This window comes from Ambystoma mexicanum, chromosome 6q (assembly GCF_040938575.1).
Source record: "Ambystoma mexicanum isolate Mex_15411 chromosome 6q, UKY_AmexF1_1, whole genome shotgun sequence".
NCBI lineage: Eukaryota > Metazoa > Chordata > Amphibia > Caudata > Ambystomatidae > Ambystoma > Ambystoma mexicanum.
In genome coordinates, this window is record NC_090937.1 from 521131437 (window position 1) to 521150639 (window position 19203).

At 45.4% G+C, this 19203-nt stretch overlaps 1 non-coding gene across 1 annotated transcript; it reads right to left on the reverse strand.

Annotated features, from left to right (window-relative positions):
* Positions 1-2934: 2934 nt before the first annotated feature.
* On the reverse strand, positions 2935-3041 carry LOC138517088 (U6 spliceosomal RNA). The gene has a single exon (XR_011282364.1). It is a non-coding gene; the product is annotated as a U6 spliceosomal RNA (small nuclear RNA).
* Positions 3042-19203: the final 16162 nt, after the last annotated feature.

Genomic DNA, 19203 nt, shown 5'->3' on the forward strand with positions numbered 1-19203 from the left:
CGCTCGCAGACTTTGACAGTAGCACCGGCACCATTATGAATGCTACCGTCTTCCCCATTCCCATTGAGTCCTATGGGACTCAATGGGAATGGGGAGTACCTTTTGCCGGCGCCAGTGATTCCCCATTGCCAGGCGCCCGAAAAAAATACACAACTCTGCTGGCAGCATGCCGTTTTTACTGGCACGGCTACCACCTGATTTGTAATGAGGTCCATTGCCTTTGGAGTAATTTTCCTCCAGATGCATACGTGCACATGCTTTTGGTGAAGCTTATTTGTTGGGTGGCATATTATTTACACTACTGTCATGTTACCCTTGCATGTCATCTCATGACATATGTCATGTGAAGTTGCCACTCCATTATTGGGGTCCCAAATGATCTATTTTGCGCAAGTATTGAGCTCTGGGTCCCCTTCCTTACACACACCTTTCACATACATTTGTCTACGAAAACTATCCCTGCTAGCTGGAAATTTGGTACTATTGTTCCCGTTTATAAGAAGGGATCTAAATTGTTACCATCTGATTACACTCCTGGACGCTACGTCAAAAATGTTTTGCAGCATTTTAATGCAAAATCTAGAGGACTGGGTACTGGCTAATAGCATTCTTTCTGGTACTCACGTCGCTTTTCGTTCTGGGATGGGTACAATTAATCAATGTATTAACCTGTACTTACTACTCTCAAAGTATGTTTTTCTAGTGGCTTTTATGGATCTTAGTTTTGCATTTGATCATGTTGATAGGAGTCTTCTGTGGAGTACCCAGAAAGACATAGGCGTCCCAAGAGCACTCCTCAAAGTGCTACACTGTGACTGTATGGTTCATATTCGGTGTGCTACTAAAGAGGAATGAGTGGCAGTATTACAGTAGAACAGGGGTTTGGTAAGGGTGTGTTTTTCCCCCCTTCTTTTCAATTTGTATATTAATAATCTGTCACCCCTTTTGGAAACTCTAAATGCAAACACACCACTTTGTGAGAGACGGAGGTTCACTTTTATAAGTTATGCCATGTACGAAGCTTTGCTAGCAAGAAACCCCAAGTCTCTTCAAAATCATTCAAAAGGGTATGTCAAGCTTATGCACCATGGCGGACTAAAGGTACATTTAATAAAATGTGTTTTGTAATGTGTTTTACCACTTAACACCCCCAATACTCTATTATCATTCTGGATGGCTGTAGACCAAAGGTCTTGTGCCAAGATTATTTTTAAATGTACAAATGCACGGCATAGTTGCAGTGTGCAGTGGTTCAACCCCTTCTTTTTTTTCATAGACTAAAAGTCTGCAAATGTTGCGAGTACCTTGGTATATATCCTTTGACTGCCGGCAAAACATGAGGGACAATCAGATTCTGAAAAGGCATAAAATGAAACAGGCCCCAGGATGTATTGTCAGATTCGCTAATATGATGAGACAATTTTCTGCGAGACATATGTTAACTATACGCAGGTGTATGGGTGTGGGAGTGGGAGTGTATGGTGGGGTGCTTTGGGGTATGGGTAAGGCAGATGGGCTCCAAGCAAAGCATAATTATTCTCTCCCTGGTCTTTTAGGAGTCTCTCTGACTTACGATATCATATTTCACTCATTTGGCAACAGGACTTCTCCACATCTCTAATAAATGAAGGCTCGCACCAATCTCATGTTTGCTGTCTTTGTAGTCAATAGCAAAACAAAAGAGGTGATGGCTTGAAGGTTTAGAATTAATTTTAATCTCTGACATTGTTCTGGGCAGCCCTCAAGACCATTGTCCTTTGCCTGCCAAGCCATTGCAAAAAGGAAAAGAGCATATGTAAATCAGGCTGGGTCGTAGCCCAAAATGGGCAGTCCAGCCCGAACTGCTTGGTCACATCCCTTCTGCACGAGACTACAAGCTTCCGCAGACATGTCTTTGTGGTCAAGTATGGAAGAAACTCGAACTACATTTTTAATTAGACGCTTACTGTCTCTTGGTAACTCACACAACATTGATTGGTTGCTTCATATTAAGAAAACCCTTTGTTCTGTGGGTCTGGAGGATGGTAATGTAAATCCTCATAGGTTCACCATCTTGCCTGTGAAAAACTTAAAAAGCAGGCTCCCCACCCTCTGGAATAAAAGGAAGGAGGACGCAATCTTGCTGATGTTCCCCTTTCACGATCAATGCGGATGGCTTAGCTTTAAGACCTAGTATCCTATGTTTACCATAGCTCATTCTTGTCTCATGGAAGACTAAATACTTTGCAGTTAAAGACAGGCACCTGCAATTGGTCTGGTTCTAAATATGGGAATGATACTCAACACTTATGTGGTAATGTGGAAACTTTGTCACATGTGATTCTTTTTGGCCCCTGTATTAATATCTGAGAAAAACATATCGTTTGACTTTGTTCAGAGGCTTTGGCCCTCATTGAAAGTTTCCTGTTTTCCCGCCAGTAATTCCGGTGGGATACCGGGCAACTGCCCCACCATTTCCACTGCATGATATCTTGGTATTAACAGGATGTTACAGGTGAAGGAAAGGCCAGTACATTCCCATTCCATGTAGTCCCATAGGACTCCATAGAGGGAAATGCTGGCATTACCAGCACTGGTAACTCTCTTGCTGGTAGTACCACTATTTCATTGCCAATGGGGGCCTGATTTACCACCAGCTCTTGGCATGAGGTAAATCAGTGACACCCACTGGCAAGTTTGTGTTGTGCCGGTCCGGAAAAATTGCCGGTCACAGAATGACTGCCAATTTTCCCAGACACCTGCTTTTATGCTGTTACGGAACCAATCTGATGTTAACAGTGCCTTTAAACTGGCATGTTATCTCCAACTAGCATGGAAAAGAAGAACTTTATTGTCCTTTTAATGATTGTAAATCCCACGTTTTCACAACCTGTTCTGTATCTTTTGACCTATGTGTTCGATTCAGGGTTATGGTGTGTTATATTGATTTTTTTTTTTAATTTAGAACGCTTCACGAATTCTCGTGTCATCCTTGCGCAGGGGCCATGCTAATCTTCCCTGTATCGTTCCAATTTTAGTATATGTGCTGCCGAAGCGAGCACGTGTTTTATTGATTTAGTTGAATGATGCATCCTATTTTACACGATTCAGATGTTATAAACGCATTTTATGAATGTATTTGTAATGTTATGTTTTTATGGATTGTTCTTCCATATCACTTCATTATACACGAGCATGCGACACACAAGACTCTCATAATGCCCGTAAAAGGGTCATCCACATGCATGTAGAACAATATGTGAGTTAGACAAGTATGCATGTAGATGATGAGTTGGTATGCTGTACATTGCTGATGAAGCGGTGATGTAGCTGGGCAAAGTGTCTATATGAGTTGTCATATGTAATGTTGCTGCTGTGTTGTATTTTGCGTCAACGAAGTTGATAGTGGTGGGTGTGCAACCTTTCAGCATGTTGTAATACTTGTGAATTTCATAAGGGGAAATATTATTTTCTGGAAGCTATTTAATTCATTAATGTATTGTGTTAATGGAAAGAAGGACATGTTAAGTGTAGATAGACATACATGAGCAAGGAGGTAGCAGGGGAGTGGGTGGTCAGTGGATGTCCATCAAAGGATGCACTACCAACCGACTGAGGTAACAGGGGTGCTGCCCACACAGTCTCAGGTAGGGTGGGGAGTGTAAGATATGTAGAGCCAGGTGCTATGGATTACCTTTACCTTGCAGAGGAGGCTGGACAGCTCTTACATGAACTGTGACAGTGAGTGAAGATCAATTGTTGGGGGAATGAGCTACAAGTGTGTTTGAACGTAAGCAGAGAAGGCCTTTGTACTGTAGCTTAAATTGATGTACCAGCAAACATGTTGCCTACGGATGTCATAACTGCTGGTGTGGTATGGGCATACAGAGGAGCTGAGTTGTAGCATTTTTTCTGACTGCAGTGTGACAGGCTTGTAGAAGATGAGGTAGGATTTTACCATGGTACAGCCTTGGTGGGCAGCAGTGCAGAGCCACTACGGTACTGTTCATATGGCCTCATTTGCAGAGTACATTGATGGTTCATGCATGTGCATGTGGGGCACATTTCAGGGGTAGGAAAGCAGTACACCTAAGGGATTACATTCGGATGTAGCAAACACAGGAGAAAAGGCAGCTTTGGAAACGTGACTGGGCTGAGAAATGTTTCAACTCATTGAAATTGTGATTCCATGAACGATATTGACACTTTACCCACTTGTCCCTCTTCCTCATCACATTCCCAAACATCTGGTAGTGTAGAATACATGACCTTAGCAGAAAGTATGAGTGGCATTTCACCAGACACAACGTATTGCACCTCAGTGAGATACATGTCAATGACAGGATTAACACAAGGAAACTGCAATCTACATGCCACGAGTCCTTGCTGACTTAAGTATTACCTGTGACTTGCCACCCCTTATAAGTCAATTTATGATGACTCACTGGTAGGCGTTGAAGGTGAGCAATGTGGCACAGCAAGAGGTGTCTTACACAGCATCAGCCAGTGGGGCTAGGATCCACCCTGAGGTAGTGTCGGCCAGGCACCTCCTACACAGCATAATGATATTGCCAACAATATGCACGGACACTGAACAAGTGTTGCGACTCAGCTACCTCCAATCCAACCACTGGTGGAGGAGGAGGGCCCATCCTCACATTGTGTGAGGTAAGTTAAAATTCCTCTTAAGTAGAATCTTCTATTGCACATGCGTAGATACCCCTGGCAGAGGTGGAGCCACCTCTGTTGTTAGGTACTTGGAGGACAAAGACGGAAAAGGGTGTATTGGAAGCTGGAACCCAGTTGATGTAAGATTTGCTGTGTAGTCCCCTCAATGAGTTTTCTTTGCCCTAAGGCAGTCTTGCAGATGGATGAAGGAATAATGGTGCATGCTGGCTGTGAATTGACATGTGTGTAGGCAGAGGTGGTGGGAGCAGATGGACTGTCCACAGACTTTGCTGTGAATAATTGTGTTATTAATTTTCTCCATACCAAGTAATGATCTTTGATCCATGTCCAGACAATGGTTTGCTACATAAAAATATGATTTGGGCAGGTCAGGGACATCCAGGGTACATTGATGTGGTTCTTGTGAGTTGTTTTTCACTTGTGATGGACTGTAACGGATGGTCATATGGCCAATGTGTGAGTTCCTATACACAGTGGAGCCCTCCAGCGGGACAGTTTGGCCTCAACCATTGTTTGGTAGATGATGCACAACAGCATGGATGTTGTAGTAAGGCTGCATTTTTGCTGTGCTCTCATATGGGGATTATCAGGCAATGGTGTTTGAATGGTCTTCACAAGGAAGGAATGTACCTTCCCCATTTGTGGTGGTGATGTTTGCAAAGCATGTTGTAAATGTATGCATCATTTGTTAGTGATATGTTGAGGCATTTGTGATTGTTGTGATGTGTGTGCTGGTGTGTATGCTGTACATAGCTGGTCCCGGAGAGCACACAGACTACTTTGTGAAGCAGGGTTATTGCCTACTGTACTGAGCCCAGGGAGTGCCGAATGGGTTGTGGCTCAGCACCCCTGCGATATGTCTGCTGGGTTGGCACAGTTTTGGAAACTGCTGTTGCTTGGCAGACTAATGTGCTGGGTCAAACCTTGCAAGCACAAGCTTGACATGATGCCATGCAGAGGGGCCTGTAGGGCTGGAATACTCAACTTTGCTGTAGAGGAGCATCAGCAGCCTGCTACAGTATAGTCCCAGCCCTGACAAGAGGGGCAGGTGATGGAGGAGCCATAGGGGAGTCTAGATGTGCAGGCAGTGGTTTGTCCCCATAGTTGCCATGTCATGCAGTAAGGTGATGCAGGAGCATAAGGCTCACAGGGACTTCATTGGTGAGGTGCATGTGGGGAGATAGACATGGGTGACGTGAGGGAGCTGTGTAAGCATAGCTACACAGTACACTCTGAAAGGGGGTGTTGCACCAGACCTGGATAGTGTAGTGGATTAGTTATTGACTAGAGAGAATGTTCAAACTCTGCCCCCAGCCTTCCTCAGAAGAAACAAAGCTATAAAAAAAGGAAGGACACATTTGAAACTGCACTTTGAAATAACCTGGAAATGCAGCTATCACAAAGAAAAGTTATTTTGTGCTACACAAGTAGGGAACAGATAAGGCAATAGCTTGCACAAATAGTGAGTTTAAAATAGAATGGATAAGGTGACAGGAAGGTATGTACACAAGAAAGGGACTCACTACACAAGTAGGGCAACAATTGTAATTAGATAAGGTTGCTGCTACCCATAGGAAAGGAAATTATGTGAAAGTCATGCACCAGGAAATCGGTACATAGTAAAGCAAATGTGTCCTGCAGAGTATACAATGTGACAGCAGTTGCCATTTTCAAAACTGCACAAGCACAGTAGAGAATATAGTTTTAAGAAGGCTTTGCAGCTAAGCATGCTATTTGAAACAAATACATTTAATTCAGGAAAAATGCTGCAGTGGCTGGACATAGCTGCCTCAAAGGAATGTCAAAAGCTGAGGACACCGGAGAGAAGGTTTAAATAATGAAACAAGATACCAGTATCTAGGTGGCGAGTGTTCAACCATTAAGTTAAATCAGTTACAACAACACAGCAGACTGTTTGAAGTCCATGGCACGAACGGAGCATCTCAGGAAATTCCCTAAGTAGTTGACAGATTAATCTCTCAGCAATCGGCTAGGCAGGACAGAGAAGCAAGTGTGGCTAAAAAGACAAAATATTTGCTGCAACAAAATCTTAACATGGTGGAAGCAACATGACTCATAACAATAGTTATTCATAATGTGTCAAGAACAGAATGCCACATTTAATGCTGCAAGACAGGGTGTGCTGGAAAACTGAAATTTGGGCAAGGACAAACTCTTTGAAACTCAGAGACATCATGACGCAGATAACATGGTGGGCTGTTTCTTATAATTAAGAACAAGGAGTGATACGCTTGTCCTCTACTCCCATCTACATACACATGTCGTCATTCGGCCAGTTCACGGAGAGTGTGACTGCATGTTAACTGATAAGCATATGTCTTTTTCACTGCAGAAGTAATTTAGAGCTTACCAATAATATTCAAGCATGATGAGGTTGTACATTTTTATGGGATGTTTTATGGGTGCAACCTTATATAGAGAGATATCCAATCAGTAGGGCGGGACATAAAGATACAATGGCCCTCATTCTGGCTCAGGCGTTAAGGGGTTTACGGCACCGTAAACGGCGCCGACCCTTAACACCTGATTACAAGGTTCCCTTTGCGGGATGGCTTTTAACGGCTGCTTTTTTGCAGCCGTTAAAATCCATGCCGCAAAGGGACCTTGGCGATAATTACGGCAGCGTAATTTACGGTGCCGTAATTATCGCCTCTCCCCATTCCCATTATGCCCTACGGGGCGAAAATGGGAATGGGGAAGGGTAAAATGGGAAATCGGGATTTACCGCCCCACTCACCTTGGAATGGGGTGGTAAATCCGCCAACCACCATGGCGTAAACATAGTTTACGCCATGGTGGTAAGGATACGACCCAGGCGGTAACTTACCGCCTGGGTCGTAATGAGGGCCAATATGTAGATTAGCAATTAGAAACAGTGAGCAGTAGAGATAGGTTTCCATAACTCAGTGATAATGATGATATCAGAATAACTCATTTGTAATATTTAAGCTGTGTTTTCTGTTCGAATGTTGAAGAATTTGAGAGAGAGAGCTTGACTGTTGATTTGGTTTTCCCCCCAGTTTTGCATACTTATAATAAAGCTGGATTGCCATGTATTTGGCATACCACAGTCCACTATGCGTTGTTTCTTTAATGGCAAATACCAGGTAGAGGGCTATACTGTTTTTGGACCTCCGTTTCCTTTTTCCAGAGAACAGTGAAATGTAACGTGCCTTCAATCTGTGTTTATCAGGGAGAGCCACAGGGGTGGTGTCTGAGGGTAGGGGGATAGAAGGGCATGTGTCTTAGCCTGGGTAAGCCCCAGAGGTGGAAATGTGACGTTTAAGGGAGTTCGGGAGGGAAGGTTTGTCTTCACAGATCTCAGACTGTTTTGCCCTGGTGCTGTGGGCAGGGATAGATAGCAATGGAAGGGGATGTCTGTACCCGGAGACACAGAGTGTGGACTTCTGCCTCACCAGTAGGGCATGTAAAGCTTGGAGCTGGAATGGAAAGGGCTCAGGCGAAGGAGCACTGGGACTGGGATTTCATTTCACTGGTAGCATTTTGTCCAAGAGCAGGACGGTGCAGCCACATGAATAAAGGGGCAATAAAGGGTTGATTCGGCAGATGTCACATAGAGAACATTTCTGGTGAATGCCTTGATAGGGGGCAGAGGTGAAGGCAAAGAGAATGTGTCCAGGGCTCATGGAGATTGGGGGCCAGACACACATGAAGTACTAGGGGTTGATGTTGGCAGAGAGAGTGCAGGGATGGTTTATGAGAGATGTGAAAAGGGGTTGTAGGCGTATGTGTCACAAGTGGCTATGAAAATAGAAAAGGGGGTGCTCTGGGGAGCAGAAAGAAGAGTGGATGCATGGGCAGGACTCAATCAAACAAAGTGTAAATGAACAACAGGCATCCAGGCCCTACTCTGCCAGGGGTTGTGCAAGGGTGTTGGCAGAGCAGCAAACAAGTAGTGGGGCATCACCAGGAAGGGAAACAGAAATGGGTCAGATGATGGGGCAGAGATGGGGCAGATGATGGTACACCCACACCCACCATGGGCTGCACGGTGGTGGCTAGCCCAGACCCCTCAAATGTAGAAGAACATATGTGTGGGGTGGACAACCCTCACTTGAAAGATGTGGACGAGGCACTCTCTAGTGGTATGAGGAATGTGGATTGGTACAGGGCGCAACAGGAGTCCAATTGGGACATTAATGAATTGGGAGGAAGGATATGATGATGACAGGGATGAGGTACACAGCACTGGAGAGCGATACATAGTGGATCAGAGGTCGGTAGGTGTCAATGGCAGGAGTAGGTATATGAATGATTGAAGATGGGAAAGGCAAATGAAATAAAACCATATGCTGTGGCAAGCCGTTTGCTGTGTTTTCATATTGCTTGAGCACAATGTCGGCAGAAGAGAGTGGAGGTGAGCAGGACCAGCAACAAAGGTGCAGAGGGACTGGGCATTAGGTTTGCACTCAGGTGAGCAGGTGAGTGGTCAATGGCCTGGCATCGGGGCAAGTTGGAGGAATCAAGGATGTTTGAGGGAGTTTGGGTGGCTGAAAGGCAGGGGGAATGGTGTAGGTCAGCAGTGATGTCTGCTGGAAAGGAACTGGAAGTTAAATTTCAGCTTAGGTATAAGAGCAGGGGGTGAATGTTGCATGGAACACTGCGATGCGACGGGGAGGGGTTAAGTACAGGGTGAAACATGTAGGGACAAGCCAAAGGTGATGCATTGAGCCTGAAAGGGAGAAAAAAAAGGAAAAGGGAGGGTGTGTAAGCAGTGATCAAGAACCTGTTGAGTTTTAGGAGTTGACCTACCTGGCCCAGAGTAAGACTGTGTGGTTGCACTTGATGCATGTGACTGAGGACAATATATGGAATGGAGAATCGGTCAATGTATTCAAATAGCTGCATAGGATATTGGGCCTCATTATGACCCAGGCGGTAAGTTACCGCCTGGGTCGTACCTTTACCACCATGGCGTAAACTACGTTTACGCCATGGTGGTTGGCGGACTTACCGCCCCATTCCGAGGTTGGCGGGGCGGTAAGTCCCCAATCCCCATTTACCCTTCCCCATTCCCATTTTTGCCCCATAGGGTGGCGTAATTAACAACAAGGTCCCTTAGCGCCATGGATTTTAACACTTGCTAAAAGGAGGAGTTAGATCATCCATGGCGCTAAGGGACCTCGGAATCAGATGGTAGGGGTCGGCGCTGTTTACGCCGCCGTAAACCCCTTACCGCCTGGGTCCTAATGAGGCCCATTGAGGTGTAAGTAGTGTTCTGAGGAGAAGGTGAGGGACTTGGCAAGGAGGCCAAGGGTGTCAGCGACAACAGGGATTGTGACCTACCATTCATTTGTCTGTCACTGTATATTTTGAGAATTTACAGAGAGATGTATGTGTCACTTATGAAGTACATTGACATAATAGGGAACGCATTTTTGGGAACTTTGGGGGTATTTATTGTCTCTGGTATGAGGTGAACCTCTGGCAAGGATGTTGGAGGATCGAAGGCTGCGTTTGTTGTGAAATTGGAATAGATATTTGCCTGTTATGTCTAGTAAAGATGAATGTTCAACAAGGTATAAAGGAACGCACCTATCAGCTGCAAGAGTAGCACTGTAAAATGGAACTGGGGCTCATTTTGATATTTGTCAAATAAACTACAGAATAAAACAAATCCATAAATATAAGGGCACAGGTGGACAAAATGTGGGAAATAGGCCTTAACAGCTTGCTTTTGAGGAAAATGTGTGTTAGCCGTTTGTGTGCAGATAAAACCTCTGTGGCTGGTGATTTAGTGCAGAGTTTGTGATCCCAGGACTGCTGAAAAAAGTATAGAAGGGTTGCTATTTTTTAGAGGTTACAGATTAGAGCTTGCAGGTTGCGCCAACGTATAATGAAGGCATGACCATTTTATAATTAAAAACCATTTGTAAAATTCGATTTTCTTATGAAGCTGAGAAGAACCACAGTGGTTTCAAATTGCCTCGTTGTACATTTTCCCTCAGAAAAGGGTTAGAGTGTCCCCAATAAGCAACATATGTGTAGCAGTATGTCCGTAGTTCAAAGCTCTGGTGGTGACATGGTGGTAAGCGCTTCTCATGTGATCCAGGATGAGGCGACCAAGGCAGTTACTTAAAGTTCTGCTGGTTTTCTCAAATGTTTCAATGAATTTCCTTTGTGTTGTGGGAATTGGGGGTGGATTGTGACATCACATGCTGTGATTGAGGGCAAGTTTGTGGAGCCAATAATTGAACAAATTAATGCTTTTCTATAGGGGTTCCCAGTGTGAGCACCAATCATCTTTGTGTGGGGAAATTTGTTCATGTAGCATAATCATGAATGCTAATTACTTTGCATTGCATAAAAGGTTTAGGGGCGTTCTTTGACAGCGCCTTTTCACACAGTTCTGTTCTGGGATCTGTTTGAATTTGCTGTCTCAGCTATGTCTGGGGCCCTGAATAAAACTGTTACTTCTTTCAGTGTTGTGCACTCCTTTTAGACTACTTTTGTAATATTTTGCGGAGTTTTGCGAGGCGACCCACAACACAAATGGATGGTCCCTAGGGACCCACGCACAGGGGTTAGCTGCCAATTCATCTTTTTCTTGACCAGCCAACACCAGAAGGTGTGGAGCAAATGGTTAGGGGGCTGCAGTGAAAAGTGTGCTGGCCATATTTAAGGTATACTTTTTGCAGATGTTCTGTACGTTCTAACACAAGTATCTCAGGTGCATAGGACTTCTCCCAGTCCTGTAGTGCTTTGCAGTATGCCATTGAGTAGGGGTGAAAAGGGAATGTGATCTGGCAGAAGGATTGTGCACAAGGGACCATACACCAGTAAAATCTGTTCCATATCTGACGTTTATGGACCTTTAGCGAGACTGTCCCAAGAACCAGCTTTTGGGGGATGGTTTTCCAGTGTGTTTTAATATGGAGTTTCATGGAACATTAATGAACAGGTGGCCCCACATTTTAAGCTATGAAAATTAGATACTGTTACTTTTAGAAAGAAAACAGGGAATGAGGTGGCAGGGGGGCATACAGAGTGTGTGTTTTTGGGAACGTGAGGTGAATGTGATGGTTTGCCAGTTGGGAGTGGTTACTCAGTGAACTGTAGGAGAGTTGTGAATGATACTGCAGCTGTCATGGCCAGAGTGGACCTAGGTGAATAATTTGCTTGTGTGAGAACATTGTTGGCGTCTTACACTAGCATAGAACCATTGGCAGCACTGATGAGGGAATGTGGCTCCAGGCATCCACTGTCAGTATGTGATATAAAGTCTGCATTAAGCCATTTTCCATTACACCCAGTTGATTACTGAATATTGTGGCTAATATTTTGGGGACAGAATATTTATCGACCAGGACCTGCCAATGTAACATTATGTATCCTGTGCACCTTTTGAGCATTTCACTTAAATACTGCTGTGATTTTCTGTGTTTCAAGCCAGGGTGAATATCATTTTAGAAGGATCTACATTGGTTTTTGGTTTGGCGGCAGAGCCTGGGATGGGGATTATGGTGGGAAAATGCTGAGGGAATAGAAGTTTTGATGGACGAGTTAGGGATTACTTTGGCATCATGTAAAAATATGTTTGGACACCGTCAGTCCTCACCTTCCTGGCCAATTATCTGTAATCAGTGGCTATGTCATCAAGGCTGCTAGCAGGGAAGCTGCAGAACGTGTTCAGCGTGCTGGATGTGTTGCAAACTAATGGGAAGATTGAATTGAATGAGGTTCAGCTATAGATTTGCCTTTTGATGTTTTCATGTAAGTTGTTTACCACAGGGCGGACAATTGGAAGGAATATATGTTAGTGTTAATGTTAAATGTTTTTATACCACGTACATGTCCAACTTTCATGGTCTCTAAGCGCTCTGGCGGTTCTGTGAAAAAAAGAAGGGGGTAGGTTAGTGGGAGGAGTGCGAGAAAGAGCAAGGGAGCTGTGATGTGCTGTTGGCAGCTTCAGTTCGGATGTACTGTTAACTGATCTTGGGCGCGAGATTCGGGAGGCGGTCTTCATGTGGTGTTGTGCAAGGTTTTGTGTGCTATGTCTTGTTGTTGCAGTGTTGTGAAGTGTGTGTGGTATGCTGTGCTGAGGAGTTCTGGTTGTTTTAGTGCAGTATGTGAGAAGTGTATTCAGAGGGTTGATTGTTAGTAACAGTTTGGGTGTTAGTGGCCGCGGCTGATCTTCTTCAGCTTTTCCGGTTTATTAGTTGTATCTTCCCTTCTTCCGTGTGCCCTTTCATGGTAGTATTGTTAAAGTTGACTCTGGGTGAAGGGTTCTTGCGCTACTTTGCTACTCTGTCTGTTACCTGAATTCTGAGTACAGTCCCTATTTCTTTTTTTTTCTTTTTATTTATTTTGCAGTTTAGCAGATAACAACAATCAAATGGGCCACACATGTACAACAAAGTACCATCACCAATATAAAACTTCTACATATCAACCATTTTTTATATAGGCCCTCATTACGACCCAGCCGTTGGACCATGGTGCTAGTAGCACCATGGTCCATGCCGGTAACTTACCGACTCCGCCATGGCGGAATGGGGAATTACCGCCCCATTCCGAGGTTGGCGGGGCGGTAATTCCCCATGCCGCCATGGCCCTTCCCCATTCCCATTTTTGCCCCATAGGGCTCAATGGGACAGGGGAAGGCGGTAATTACGGCATCGTAAATTACGGTGCCGTAATTAGCTCCTAGGTCCCTTTGCGGGTTGGTTTTTTAACGCCTGCTAAAAGCATGCGTTAAAGTGCCACCCGCAAAGGGACCTCGTAATCAGGCGTTAAGGGTTTAACGGCGCCGCCACCTTTTACGGCGCCTTTAACCCCTTAACGCCTGGGTTGTAATGAGGGCCATTGTGTATTACATTTTCAGATATTATCCTGTCTTTGTCCATCCAGGTATGTCTTGAATGGGCCCCAAATATCTTTTGGTCTATTTGTCCTGCTTATCAGCCAACTGTATCCCTCCTCCAGTTCATTTACAAGTGTCAATTCCCGTAACCGCTCTGGGCCATTGGTGCTCTCCTTGACTTCCACTTCAACATCATACATTTTTTACCAGTATACAGTCCATATTAAACAGCCCTCATATTTTAATGGACACTTTACCTATGTCCCCAACACGTACTTCAACGGTTCGAGTAGTGGGGGAATCCCGGTTATATTGTGCAATACCTCAGATATCTCTCTTCAAAACTGTATTATCTTTGGAAATTGCCAGTACATATTAATTGAGTCTGCCCCTCGTGACCACATTTCATACATTCATTCTTTGTTCCAGGATTAATTTGCCTGAGTATAGTGCAATTGGTTAATATATGCCTCAGGCGCACATTGAGGGATATCTCTTTGTTCAACATACTGGGCCTCATTAGGACCCTGGCGGAGAGGGTATTACGCCAGCGTAGTGCATGGCGTACCTCTCCGCCATACTACGAGTTCCCGTAGCGCCATGGAGGTTTTCTCCGCCTGGTTTTACCAGCCGGAGAAAACCATGGCGCTACGGGACCTCGTTGTTAATTACGCCACCGTATTTTACGGTGGCGTAATTAACTCCTTCCCCACTCCCATTATACCCTATGGGGCAAAAATGGGAATGGGGAAGGGCAGAATGGGGATTGGGGATTTACCGCTCCGCCGAGGTCGGAATGGGGCGGTAAATCCGCCAACCCCCATGGCGCTATCGGCGGCTTTCCGCCATGCTTCGCGGTGCATTTAGCACCGCGAAATCCGCCTGGGTCGTAATGAGGCCCACAGTATTTTTGCCACTTTGTTTCGTCAATGGTTATTTCGAAGCCTATTTCCCATTTAAGTTTTGCTTTATTTTGCTGCAGCTGACTCGTCCAAATTGACGCAATCCTCTGGGCATCTCTTCTTTTACTATAATTTCTATTTGCGAGCAGGGCGCAAGCTCTTGTGGAAAGGATGGCCATTTGCGACGCACTGCTGCCTGTATGCGGAAATATTGTAGCAACTTGACAGGGTTATTACCTAGTTTCTCCCTGAATTCTTCCTGGGTTACAAAAGTCCCTCCCGGAAGCAGGTCCCACATCCTCATTATTCCCTCAGGATCCAAAGCTTTCTGTATATCTGAATCATATGTCGGTGGTAGCCCGGGGCAATTCCATAGCATTATTTTGTTATTGTATGGTGTAACTACATTCAGTCTCCTATGTATCCGCTGTAAAGACTGGAGCGGGGTGTCTGTACTTCCGCTCTTTATATGGTAGAGGAGAGGCCCAGAGGACCCCAGCCAAGATTCTCTATTATTGGTAACGTAGTCGAGCAATCAAGGCCTAGCTTCTCAGGAGGTGATGCAGGCTGGTTCTTAATTACAGTGTAGTCCCTGAACCCCCACAAAGGAATGACCACACACTGTATTACTGAAAACACAGTCTTTATATAATTAATATTCAAAGGTATGTACACAATCACAATAACGCACTTTGTACACAGAAATCAACAATGATAAATATATACAATTCTAAAGTGGTACCACCAATGTTATCAAATCTCATTAAAGTGCATCAACTCTACGGTTAAAATGTCACACAGATCAATAACGAGGAAACCAGCAATAGGGATAGGAAGGAACGTAAGATGGTTGAAACAATAGGCAGAATGCTGGCCTCTACTGATAGACACAGTTCTGTGTGGAGATACCCCCACCAGGGCAACCTGTAAAATAAAGATATGTAGCACAAGCCCAGTCCATATATTGTTCAATAGCCTTATTTCCTCCTATAATCTTTTACCCCCCCCCCCCAATGTACCTGGTGGAGTAGAGTTCTTCGAAGACGCGTCGAAGGATCCTTCTTGAGTGACAAAGCAGGAGCCACGGATCGTCGAGAGGCGTTGAAGATGGTGAACTTGTCGCCGACGGCAGCGAGGAGAAGTTCAAGGGTGTCGAGACCCCGATGTCGATCCAGGCGGTGCTCGTCAGCGACGTCCTGCGAGGATGAGGTGTGCGGGGTGCCTCAGCGATAGATTGTTCAGGACCGCAAAGAGTTTCAGAAGAGCTGTTGCCCAACGAGGGCGTCGAGTCGTCGAAGTCTTTGTTTCCTTCAGGTGGCGGGAACCCCACCGGCAGATTCTTCTTGGTGCGTTGGTCGTCCTCGACTTTCTCCGGCGGGACAAAGCGGTCAGCGTTGCGGACAAGGGAGTCCTTGGATTCAAATGTACTTAGGCAAAGGAGCGGGCGGCTCCGGTCGTCGGCGGCACGGCTTCAAATGGTCCCTACGGCTATGCAACACAACTTCGATGGGCCTCGAATGGTTACACAAACCTGCGAACCCTGCTTGACGGCAATAGACTTCGACAGCGGCGAAGTCCGGGTTCTTTGCTTCGTTCTCCTCAGCGGTCCCGTCTCGGGTCGGCAGCCTTTCGAGGGTCTGACTTCCATGGAGCTTTGGCGAAGTTTAGCAGTGCTCGATGGTCCCTCGGAGCACGGGAAGAAGGCGCCTTACCTGGTCCTCTCTCGGATCACTCCTTGACGAGTTTGGCAGCTTTCAGATCAGGTCGAAGCAAATGCAACAGCAAGTCTTCGTCTTCCAGCTGGGCGTCAAGGATCAGCAGTTCCAGTTACTCTTTAAGTGTAGACACAGCTTCTGAACAATTTCCAGTGGCGAGAGGTCCCCAGATATGCTATTTTGTCTCTCATCCACACTGCTGGGTCACTCTCAGCAGCCAATCATACAGAAGGGCATTCATGCAGTCAGTCAGCCAATCAGGCACACAGTGCATTCAGGCCATCCTCCTCCCTCTCAGACACTCACAACAAGGAATGTGGATTGGGACGAGTACCCAGCCATTCAACACTACACACTGCATTCATGCCAGTTTTGGGCAGGGCTGTCTCAGTCTTTGTCTCTCATACCAGAAACCAGACAGCCACAACAAGAAGTGCATATTGGTCACACACTCCATTCACCCAGGTGCCATCCACAGGGCGTACCCACAACATACAGTCACTGGGAAGGCTCCAGTCAGTCTGGACTGGACTTCACAACAACACCATACATGGAACTTCCACCCAACAGCCAGTCAGGGGGAAGGAACAGAGTCAGGGCTTCCCAGGACTTTGGGAAAACAAGGTAATAGGTAATAGAAAGCAAGAGGCCACAGGGGCCATCTTGTTTTCCATCAGGAATCAACTGATTCCAATGGCAGGGCCTGGGTATCCCAAAATGGAGGATACTCAGCGCACCTGTCAAATTCAGCATGGAGCTGCCACCAGCCCATACCCTGCTCTACGGGCCACCCACAGGTGCCCAGAAACATACATTAGGGGCACAGGGTTGTACCCCCACCCATGGGTGCCATAAGGGTATCCACTGGGTCTGTTCACAAACCAAAAGAGAGAGAGCTGCACTGCCAGGAGTCCCACATGAACTCCTGTGTGGAAAATATGACAGACCACACGAAAAAAAGGCAGTAAAGCACAAGGATACGGAGGCCCTGTCCCTCTGATGCATTTCCAGCATCACATCCGCCTGCATGTATTTACTGTTGAGGGCATTGGGTCAATTGGGCTTGAATCCATATACTTCCCCTCAAGAATTATGGTTTTGAAATCTGTAGGGGTTGCCCCATATCGTTCCAGTGCTATGTGTGCTGGGGCTGTAGTTTGTGAATACCAATATCCTGCATATTGGGCTTGTGCCCACTCAAGGTCTGGGTTTCCGACAGTCCCTCCCAGCTAATTCTAGGGACCCCATTCTCCCAAACAAATTGTACCACCATGGATCTAAGTCTGGTAAGAAATCTACGGTCTGGACATATCGGAATTGTGCTGAAAAAATAAAGCAATTTGGATGCCACTATCATTTTTAATAGAGAGTTTCTACCATACAGGGACATCAGGAGTTTGGACCATGTCGCTGGTTTGGTTATTAATACATTACGGTAGGGTTTGTGGTTGTCTTCATAAAACGTCTGCTGTTTGCACGACACCAGAACCCTGAGATATTTAATTTTAATCAGGGCCCATCTGAATCCTAGCACCCAGTGGGTGTAGTTGTGTTCTTGGTCAGGGGGAATAGTTCAGACTTTGTATTATCTTATAAACTGAGTGCGTCCTGAATTTGTCCACGTCTCCCATGACTGGTTTGAGGTTTTTCTCAGGGTTACTTAAGTATAGCAGTGTGCCGTCTGTGTATAAAGATATTATCTGAGGGGCGCACTCTATATGAATTCCTCTGTGTGAATGATGTGCCCATATTTTCTGGGCTAGGGGTTTTACTGTGAGTGTAAATAATAAGAGCGAGAAAGGGCAGACCTGTATAGTACCGTGGGCCAGCACGAACGGTTGTGACAATCTCCCATTCATGCGGACTCTAGTGGTTGGGTCTGTGTATAGTAATCAAACATATCTTATGAAGTTATCCCCCATTTTACACTGTATAAGTACCTCAAATAGGAAAGTCCATGAAACTGAATCAAAAGCTTTCTCGGCGTCCAGTGATGCTGCTACTGCCCTGGCCTCTGGATTAATCTGTGACATGATTACAAATAGTTGTCTGAGGTTCAATCCCGTTAATCATGTGGGGATGAATCCCAATTGGTCTGGATGGATCAGTTATTGCATGTTCGGGAGGACTGTATTAGCTAGTTTTTTCGTGATGATTTTGGCATCCATGTTCATTAGGGATAGTGGACAGCATGACGCCATCTCACTGGGCGGGTGTCCAGGTTTGGGTAGCACTGTGATGACCACTTCCAACATCTATGGTGGGAGATGTCCATATTTGAGCACCTCTTCCCTTACTCTAAGCAGTTTTGCAGCATGGGTTCATTTGTATTCTTGATATATGTTGATGCCTAGTCTATCTGGGCCTGGGGCCTTGCCTGAGGCCAAAGCATCTATAGATTATTCTATTTCCCTTAGTTCTATCAGCCTTCCAACATCTTCCCTCACTTCTGTCAAGAGGCCTGCAGGGGGATTCTCAGATAAATATTGTTCTGTCTCTGTGTGTGCATGTGTCTGTGTTGGCATACAATGCTTTATAATAATCCCTAAATTCCTCATTTATTGCCTCTGCGGACGTTACCAATTGACCCACTATCTCCACAATACCAGTGATGGTCTGAACCCCTTGTTCACCCCCAACCACACCTGCCAAATGTTTCCCAGGTCGGTCTTCCTCCCGATACTTACAGGCCAGACAGGGCTTAGCCATGTATCTTACTTCTTGGTCACATAATTTTGTCAGGTTCTATTTGATTGCCCCCAAAAGATTCCTATCTTTATTGTTGACTTATTGGTTTTCTAGATGTCGTATATACCTTTCTATATCACCGACATATGGTCTTGTTTTTTTTAGAATAGCAGTTGTTGTGGAGATCAGTGTGCCCCTTAGCCAAACTATAAAAGTCTCCCACACCATGGCATATTGAGATACCAAACCTTCATTCTGCTTTTAGCATAGTCAATGGCATTGGCTAATAGCGGTACCGTTATTTGCTCCTTCCCCATTCCCATTGAGCCCTATGGGGGCTCAAATGGGAATGGGGAAGGGCCTTGGTGAATGGGGAATTACTGCC